The sequence below is a fragment of the Hydra vulgaris genome, chromosome 09 (assembly GCF_038396675.1).
Source record: "Hydra vulgaris chromosome 09, alternate assembly HydraT2T_AEP".
Taxonomy (NCBI): Eukaryota; Metazoa; Cnidaria; class Hydrozoa; order Anthoathecata; family Hydridae; genus Hydra; species Hydra vulgaris.
Window position 1 is genome coordinate 55,680,001 of NC_088928.1, and position 11,026 is coordinate 55,691,026.

Here is an 11,026-nt window from a genome sequence, read left to right on the forward strand (position 1 = left end):
TAAATTACTGTAAAGCAAATTTTGAGCAAGTTTTTATAATGTACTTTTAAAATCAACAGGTTTCCATAGTTACCTAAATTCCCTAGGTCTCCTATTTAAACTTTCCAAAAAATGCCTATCTTAAGGGCGCATAAAAAATGTTAAAAACAAAAGGTTTTTTTCTCAATTTTCTCATAGATAATTAGTGGTCTAACATTGTACTGGATCTAGTTTTCCGTTTATTTGTGATGGCTTAATAGGAAAAGAAAGTTGAAAAGTTTTTATACAATTTTTTTTTTCCGTAAATAGGAAATAAAAATGTTTTATATCTAGAAAGGTAGGCATTATTTGTACGTACATACAAATAATTTTTTTCTTAGTTGTACGTGCGTATTTAAACATAAGTTATTGTTAATTATTTTGACTATTTCAACTAAAAATCTTGTGAATTTAACCTAATCATTTTTTTATATAAATTATATTAGTTTATAAATCTTATTTAAATTAATATAGAAATGCTATTGTTTTAAAGAATACCTGCCCAGTTCTAAACCCTCAGTCCGTGTTACTGAATTGCAAAAATCTGACCTAAAAGTTAAAACAATTTTTTTAACTTGTTTTCTGCGCAACGTAATTTAAGCGGCATTTTCGGTAATAAGTTCGCCATCTTTTGGCCACTCAAAACTTTTTAGCTTATTTTATTTTTCAGACTAACAGCTTTCATACAAATTAGCTGAAAATTTAATTTATAATTTAAGTAGGCGAATATTTGATAAAGTTGTTGCGCATGTGACGTAAGTTAAAAATGGAATTGCTCGTATGCAACCAACAATATTTGATTTTTTGAAAAATTAAACTTTTCAAAATTTCATTTTCCAAAAAATTTGGAATTATTTCAACAATAATGGATTCTAAATAGTTTGGTGGGTATATGATCAAATCATCTCTTCTTTTATAAATCATTTTTTTGATAAATATAACAAGGTTCCACCGAAAGAAGATTTGGATGGTGTGTGCTCAAAATTATAATTTTGAATAACAATTGGATGCGTGGAAGGAGATTTTTTTTTTAACCTTGTTTCTGTAATTCCAATAATGCTAATTTTAAAACTAATTAATGATAATAATATGTTCAGATATTCAAAGTGCTTTTTTAAAAAGGATATGTTTAAATGCAAAAAGGACAAAGAGTTTATGATGTCAAAGTTTTGAGAACAAAATTTATTAATGTTATAATATTCGCAATCTATTTCAAAAGACAAGCAGTTTTCCTCATTAAAAACTGAAGTATGTGATGAAATAAAATTATTAAATTGAGTATAGATTTTATTCAATCCCGATGATGGAAAGAGTTTATTTGATAAAGGCAAGTCATCAGTAATAATAATTTTATTAGAAGAGAAGTGTAGTTTAAATTCATTATCAGATATATCAGTCAATGGAAAGACACCTTTAGTACAATTTACACATAGCAATGTCGAGCGTTTTGATTGTGCTAAATTGTACCCATGATCATAAAGCTTGATGCATTTTTTATCAAGTCCAAGTCCGTGTTGTTCAATGTGTGTTTGTTTTGAGTCCAAAACAAACACACATTGAACAACACGGCAACTTATACTAACTTTGTAAATAAAGGGGTGCGCAGTTTATCGCAGTAAAAAATAAATTTGAGTATGTTAAAAACCATTTGAATTACATCACTGAAAACATTCTGCATAAAAAGTTCAGTGTTGTTCAATATAGTCTCTTCTAGAATTTACTAAATTTTTCAGACGCACAGGCACTGCATTGCAGCTTTGTCACACCATGTCCGGACACATTCTTCCATTTCTCTGTTATTTCTGCTTAGAGAGCTGCCAAATTTGGATATGTTTTGAGGGCCTTTTTTGACTTCATAAAGCCCCAAACGGCAAAGTCCATGGGGTTCCTATCTGAGCTAGAAGGGGACCACTTGTTCAGCAACCACAGAGAAAACCCACGGTTTTCTCTGCGGTTGCTGAACAAGTGAGCAGGTGTAGAATCTTGTAGAAGTGTAGAGGCACTGTGAGCAGGTGTAGAATCTTGTATGAAAACCTATGAATCATTACCGAACTTCTTCTTGCCCAAGGCAATAAGTTAGCTTTTATAAAGTCAATATAAGTTGTTTGGTTTATCTTGACACCTTTGGGAACAAAGACCAGTGGAGTTATGAAGCCATCTGAACAAACGCCACCCCCTACCATCACTCCTATACGGTGCTGTCTTCAATGTATAGTCCGAATTTTCAACAGAACTGTTCTTCTAGATTTCTCTAAAACTCTGTGATTGTATCCGTTTGGTTCAGGCTCGATTGTGAAGATTTTTCGTCACTGTAGACAACTGGAACACTTTGGTGGGTTTTGAATCATTATAAAAGGCTGCTTTGTTCTTTTTTTTTCGTTTAGCTCTTGTAGCCTATTTGACTTTACAAAGCTCTTTATACCTAAGTCTTCATGGATGACTCGTTAAGTGTTCTCCTTGACACACAAGCCTCTCTAGTTATGTTAAATATTATTATTATTTATTTTCGTCATTTTACACATTTTACAGTTATCTATAAATTTAAACAAATATATATAATTACAAGCTGACTGGGGCAAGTAGAAGTCAAAGTGTCTTATCATCAAGCCCCTTCTTGAAATAAAATAAAATTTGACTTCTTCCAATATTATGTAAAAGAGTGAAATTAATAAGTTTGAAAAAGAATAAAAATTTAAAGGTTAAAAAAGAAATTAAAATAAAATAAATAAAGTTAAAAAAGAAAAGAAAAAAAATTGAAAAAAATTATTAAAAATAACAAATAAAAAATTAAAAACAATACATATTCGTATACATATTCAATACAATATTAAAAATAAATAAATACATTAAAAATAAAAAATTATTTCAATTTTTAAAAAAAGTGAGAATGTACGTTATGTTTAAATTTAGTAAGTGTTTTTTATAGAGAATGTACGTTATGTTTAAATTTAGTAAGTGTTTTTTTATAGTTCTTTTAAATGTGTTAATAAATTTTATTTTTTTCATATTTTCGTCAAGAACCGATATCCACAAGCGTGGTCCCCGGTATATAGTCGAGAAGTCAGATTTTTTGAGTGATGTTAGTGAGATGTAGTAATTACTCATTGAGTGTCTTGTTTCACATTTATGATTAATTCGAGTGAAACTTTAAAAAAATATTTTGGAATCATTTCATTTTGAAGTTTAAACATAAATAACAAGTTATGGTATATATTTAGTTCGTATACGTTTAGAGCATTTATTTCCTTGAGTAACGGCTCGGCACTTTCATATCTATCTGCATCCAAAACTAATCGATTTACTTGCTTTTGTTTTATATAAATAATTTTTAGGAAAGATGAATGATTGTTTGCCCAGGCAATATTACAATAGTTAATATGACTATGTATAAATGAAAAGTATAAATTTTTTAAACATAATTTATTCAAAAGAAGTTTTGTATTGTACATAATCTCCAGAGTCTTTGAAATTTTGTTTTCGACAAGCTTTATTTGGCTTTTCCAATTTAAATGTTCATAAAAAATTATTCCGAGTATTTGTATTGAAAAAACTCTTTTTATTTTAATATTGTTTTTTGTTAGTTCAGATAACTTAAGAGGAAGGTTCTCGGATTTAGATGGTTTAGCAAACAAAATATATTTCGTTTTTTCAATATTTAATGAAAGTTTATTTGCTATAAACCACTCCGCAACTTATTGATTCAAATGAAGAACATGTTAAGTCATATGGTACTCCTTGTTTACAATTTTGTAAATAACATTGCAGCCACTTTAAGTTGGAGTGAACTACTCCATAATTGCGTAGTTTATAAATAAGAATCTTGTGGTTGACAGTATCAAATGCTTTTGATAGATCTAGAAAAATCCCGAGTGTGTAACTGTTTTTACCAAAACCTTTTAAAATTTGGTTGGCAAGATCAATTACTGCATGTTCAGTGGAATGGTTATGGCGAAAACCAAACTGTTTATGGTAAAGAGTGTTGTTTTTTTCAAGATAATTGTACAGTTTGTTGTGCATAACGTTGTGCACAGGAAAGTATAGAAATCGGTCTGTAGTTAGATTTTATCGAGTCATCACCGCTTTTGTATATCGGAATTATTTTTGCTGATTTTAGTTGGTCAGGAAAAATGCCGTTTTTTAGGGAAAGAATCAAAATTTTAAAAAGAGACTATTATATCTGAGACCGCTTTTACAACGTCAGGGTTAACTTCATCCAGACCCGCACTTTTATTTGTTTTCAGCGTACTAATCGCTTGTCGAAGTTCATCAATTAAAAGATTCCGATTCCTCCATGAAGGAATCAGATTTTTTCAAAAAGGATTTAAATGATTTTTTTCCCTCAGGAATTGCACCGGCAAGGTTTTTTGCCTATATTTATAAAAAGTTATTAAATGTTTCTGCAATTTCTTTATTAACAAAAGTATCTCCTCTATTATCATCTCTTTGCAATCTTTTTGGCAAATTATCGTTTTTCCCATTTTCCACTCCTGTTATTTCTTTAACTACATTCCATGTTTTCCTAGCAAATGTTTTATTAAGCAATGAAGAGTTTTTTTTGGATTGCTTTTTTAACTTTTAAAATTTTTTTTTATATTTTTTGTATTTTACTTCATTTTTTTAGTTCTTTTTTTTTTTTAATTTTTGGTAAAGTTTTTGTTTCCTTTTTGACGACTTAATGAGTCCTCTTGTCATTCACGGACTTTATATTTTAAAAAGTTATAAATTTTTAGAATTTATAATTTTTAAAAATATTGATCGATTTGGATTTCGTCGCACTTTGCAGTCAACAGAATTTCGAAGTTCTTTATTTCTTACAAATCTTCTTGGGCCTGTCTGCTTCAGTTTACCATTTCCACCTTTTTCTGGATCTTTGTTGAGCCGGTAAACATTTGAATTATGAAGCTGTCCTTTCACTGCTTTTCAAATTTTGCAGTTCTTTATACCGGAATATTAAACTCATTCATTAAAAGTAATTAACAGAAGGAATTTTAAATAAATGACAGCACTCTTCCTGAGTGATTTTCCATAACATTTATGAAAGTTATCATTTTTTTCCGCAAAAGCAACTTAAAAAAATTATTTTATTCTTTTTCAAAGTTGCTTTTAAAGTTCATTATTAACAACCTCTTAAAATTTATTTAGATGGTTAAAAATTCGCGTGGTGCAGTGGTTAGAGCGCTTGCTTCAGCAGCTCCAAGTTCGAAACGAACTCTGGACGTATTTTCGCAACACGGTAAGGACGTGAACTTTCCTAGTTAAATGCACTTCCGCGGTACTCTGTGACAATACGTTAGGTCTTCTTGGGGCACCAAAAATAACAAAATTAAGAATATATATATTTTTTACAACAATCATCATTATATATTTCAAAAACAAATAATATTTATATGTCTCCAGTTTATATAAATGTCCACCACACATATTTACAATATCTAAAGAGCGTTAACAATGCTGTTTTGCGCATGCGCGTTTAACATTGAGTAAAAAATAATATTAAAAATTCGTGGTTTATAATATAAAGTGCTGGCTATTAACCTATGCATTTAAAAAATATGCGCAAGTCCGTCCCACGACAGAGCTACTAAGGACTTGCTTGTGGTTGTCATTGAAAATATGCATTAATATATTATAATAATACTATGTAGTTGTAAGGAAACTCTGTGAAGTTTCCTGTTCCTCGTGTGATATATCAATTGGCGTTGGTTTGAAAAAAGTTATTAGTAAAATGAGTTGGAACAAGTCCTTATATTTGAGCATAAATAAAATATTTTGGTAGATGTTAATTTGATAGATATTAAAAGCAATCAAGTTTTTAAGTAAAGGATCGGCATGTATGAATTTATTTTTATTATAAATGTAATTTTAAATGTAAACAACAACAAATTGAACATGTTAGCTCCATTTTCACATTAAATTAATTTAGATTATGCAAATAAAGTCATTGAAAATTCTCTGTTAAAATTTTTAAGAATGTTTGTGGGAGTGCTGTTTGAACCTAATAACTTTCTTGGATTCAATTTAAGTATAAAAGATGAAATTTTAAAAATATTTGTTGGAGGTAATAGTAGACCATGTAAATTTGGATATTTAAGACTTTTTATGAGTAACATTTAAAAAAAAAAAAGTGTTTCATAGATAAAAGTTGGGTAAGATTTATCAGTTTCATTTTCTTATAAACAGTTGGGAGATGATTTATTAAAGTTTTTGACATTTATTAGATTGTTAATCCAATGTTCGCGACGATTTTTTTGCGTTTTCTGAGAAAAAACTTATTTATTGGATTTTTCTGGAAAAAATTGCTCACTTAGATATAGTTTTTTTATTCTATTTGTAATCCATGGTTTAAATCGACGTTTGAAGCTCTTGGTATTAATTTTTTCAAGTGGGGCGTCGCGATTTAAAATCAATGTTGTTTCAGTATAAAACGTTTGAAAACGCGAGTTAGTATCATTGGACTTTGTAACACCATCCCAGTCAATTTTTGATAAATCAGATTTAAAATTTCTTTGTTGAAGTTTTTTTTTAAATTATATAAATTGTGTCTATATGGTATAATTCATTTATTGTTATTGAGACAAATACAAAACTGAGGTAAGTAATCAGAAACAGAACTGTAAAATTTCCTTTCGATGATGAAAAAAGCAAAGATTTTATCAAAGTTTACAGAACTCGTTTATATCATAATAATTACAAATTGTCTAATGGAATCTAAAACACAAGATTAAACATAATTGAAAGGGTCATTTCAGAAACACCATAATTCATTTTTAGACAAAAATAAGACGATATTGTGTTATCTGAGGGTGAAACATATTTCTTTGAGAAATTATATTAGTCAGATCTTTAGTAACGCATTATAAAGTGTTGAACAAAAGTTCTGACATGTATGTAACATGAATATAGCCGCATATAACATGATTCCGTGCTTCATCATTTTTTTCCAAAAATTAGTTATGGCGTTTCTGAAATGACCCGTTAAATTATTAATTTGATTAGAAATTTTATTTAAATAAAAAGACGGAAAAAATTTGTAGGCAGAGGTAATTCATCAATTTTAAGAATTTTATTAGACGAAAATAGACGGTTTCATACAGTTTCATAAGAATTTTATTAGACGGAAGATGGATTCATGCAGTTTACACCATGCCGCAATGAGCAACTTAATTGTAGTAAACTGTGTATATTGCCGCAATGAGCAATTTAATTGTAGTAAACTTAGTGTAATTAAGCCTGTCGCATTTTGTATGATTCCAAGACAAACAAACATTATATTGTGTTGAGCGGCAACATAGACTAATTTTTATTTTACGCAAATGACAGTTTAAAGTCATGATAGAATTGAAAAATCAAAGACAATAAATAGGAATTAAAATAGAGTTTTTAACCTGAAGGTTTTGTGAAATTTCGGAAAAAATGGAATATTGATAACGAGAAACAAACTTTTATCGTACCGAAATAAACAAAACCAAAATAAACAACTGCAGATGTTCATCAATTTTGCAAATACTCATTAAATACTCATTCCGAAACATAGCATTTCGCAAGTTGAATTTTAAAATAAAGCTTTTTTGTTAAATACGAAAATTAGCGCTTTCGGATGAAGCATTTGCGAAATGAGTGCTTTTGCTAAACGACGTATCGAAGTCTATTATGAAAATTTGTTTGCTAAAAGGATAAAGTTGTAAAAATTAAACATCTTTATGTACCAAAATGTTTTTAACTAAATGTTATTTTCAAAATCAAATTTTAACCACAAGCAAATTTACTTTTACTTTTTAAAATATTGATAAACTATAAAAATTAAATGTCGAAATGAACTCTATTGCAAGAATAACTTGCGGAACAGTCTTTCTCGGAAAAAAAAACTTATGAAACATGTCATTATAGATATATTTAATTATGTTTTATGAACCAAAAATGTTTAATTAACTGAGTAATTTAGTGCTATTTATTTATTGATATTCGTATGCTAAGTGCGTATACAGTTTTTTATAAACAAATAACGGTATTGATAATATATACTTCTGAAATGTCATTTAACAAACAAGAATTAAATAATGTAAGTAACATAAATAACACAAAATTTAAAGGAACCAAGTCATATGTATGAGATAATGTAGATGCTCCAATAATTAATAATAAATTTGTTATATGTCATCATTGCAAAAAAAATATCCTGAAAAAAAAAGTATATAGGAAATAAAATAAAAAAAAGTATATAGGAAATAAAATAAAAAAAAGTATATAGGAAATAAAATAAAAAAAAGTATATAGGAAATAAAATAAAAAAAAGTATATAGGAAATAAAATAAAAAAAAGTATATAGGAAATAAAATAAAAAAAAGTATATAGGAAATAAAATAAAAAAAAGTATATAGGAAATAAAATAAAAAAAAGTATATAGGAAATAAAATAAAAAAAAGTATATAGGAAATAAAATAAAAAAAAGTATATAGGAAATAAAATAAAAAAAAGTATATAGGAAATAAAATAAAAAAAAAGTATATAGGAAATAAAATAGTCTGAAGAATTAATAAGTAACACAACTGTGGCATCTAAAATCTGTCCTTAAAATTATATATTGTTACGTTTTTAAAACTTCTGAGGAATGGGCGTATCTAGGAATAAAATGAATATCTTATTAAAAAACAAAATTCTTCAAAACTCAAAATCATCGGTAGATTCGCCTCTGATTTGATGATCTCTAATTTGCGTAAAACTCTGAGTTAAATTTAAAATAAATCAAGTGCTGTAACTATTTAATGTTTACCAAATTCTGATTTTGCCGAAGCCTTTTACAAGATATCACATAAACACCCCCAACACAAACTACAAGCACACGGTATCACAAGCAGTTTAATACTTGGGATAAAGAAATGGCTAATCGGACGCCACTAGGTCTTCTATTGTTTATCTTCTTCATCAGCGACATACCGGACAAAATTAATCACCAAATTAAATTGTTCGCAGATGTACAGCAAAGCTATAAATATCATCGGTTCTAATCTCGAAGGGATTCTTTAAGTAGATATTGAAGTTGCAGTCGACTGATCCCATGAATGGCAAATGCATATTAACCCCGAAAAATTTAAGGTAATACATGATGGACTCGCAAGAAAGTCTAAGCATGAGTACTCAATGACGAATAATGATGTCACTCTTATACAATTAGAGGTAACTACCACAGAACGAGATCTGGGAATTCTTAATGAATTTAAGATAAATTCAATGATTCTTGAGGAATCATTGATGGTGTGAAAGACCTTACTCAAAATCCTCATGTTTTGCAACGCTTTTAGCTTACTGCCAATAAATGCACTGTCTAAAAGATTTTATGATATAATAATATTATTATTATTATTATTAGAAGTAATATTATTCTATAAATAGAATAATATTACTTTTCAAACTCAATATTATAAGTCAATATTATCAACTAAATAGATCTGTAACAAAGTTGTTGGAATTGTTTAAAAATCTATGAATGAGTATATAACGTTTGAAGTCAATTTTCAAAAAAATGATTTAGTGATGAACATTGTTTCCAAACCAGCATTACTTAAAGATTTCAGAAAAGTTAATACAATATGCAACGATAGGCAATGCTTTCTACCAGCGTTTCATTAAAAAGTGCATAACTGGATATGAACCAATATGAAAGTGTTAATAAGTGTTTACTGCCAACGTTTTAAACACAAGAAAAAAAGATCATTATAAGTGTTGAAAAGAACCTTGTTTAACTAAAAGAAGAACCAACATTGCTTACACGACTTCTTATCGCAGCGTGGAATTTTATCGCAGCTTGGAAAGAAAGTAAAACATACCTCATTAAAAAAAACGTTTTGCTTTTTGAGAGAAGTAAAACTTTAGTCATTATAACATCATTACACTAGAGAATAGTGTTGATAAATAAGATCATTTCTTAGGTCATATTTGTTTCTCTGCTTAGTGTCATATAAGTTTTGGAAAGATATTGGCATTCATCTTTTATTTGAGCACAAAGCAAAAAATATTAAAAAAATTTAGTTGATAAATATTTAGAAATATTTGTTTCGAATAAAAAAGGTTTACCATGAGTATAAAGATCTTTAAATTTTATTAAACGCACTATATGCTTATTTTCAAATAAAGGGAAACCTAGTTTATGGCTGCTAGCATCCCGGTTTTTACGGAGGAGAGCGCAATGCTAAGTTTAGTAAAAAAAACTACTAAAATTTCCAAATTTAAATTAAAAAATGTTCCATTTTTGTTTTTTCATTATTTTTTTAAATTTTGTTGCATAAAGTTGCAATGTAATTTTTCTGTGTTAAATCAATTTTCCGATTTTCATAAATGATAATGATTATTTATAACTTTTGATTATTATGATTTATAACTTTTGATTATATTATTTATAACTTTTGATTATTTATAACTATGACAACTATGATTATATATAACTTTTATTTTAACATCGTTAATAAATGTTAGAAAATTTGGTAAAAGAATTTATTTTAATTTTGAATGAAATAATGTTTCTTTAGTTTTTTTTATATTGTTTGATTAATTTTTTGACTAGAACCTGGTTGAAATTTTATTTAGCAAGTGTCATTAAATATGTTACAAAAATCTATAATATCATTTATTGTATTTTCGTTGAGTTTAGATAATCTAATTTTTTGGGTGTGTCTTATTTGATTTTGAGAACCTAGTTATTTTTACTGTTACGCACATTCTACCTACTCTTCTATTTAGTCGTGGTGCAGTGGTTTATCTAGCAGTCGTGGTGTAGTGGTTGGAGTTGTGGTTTCGGAACTGGAGGTCTTTCCCAGTGGGCACAGGACCTAAATAAGACGTCTTTTGAACGTTCAAAAGACGTCCAAAACGTTCAATAGACGTTTAAAAGACGTCTTTTTTACGTCCTGTGCCCACCGGGTTGGCTTCAAGCCAGCTCTAAACTAACATTAATAAAAGGTAAGGAAAAAAGCGTAAAACTTCTAGTTATATGCTATTGCATGGTGCTCTGTAA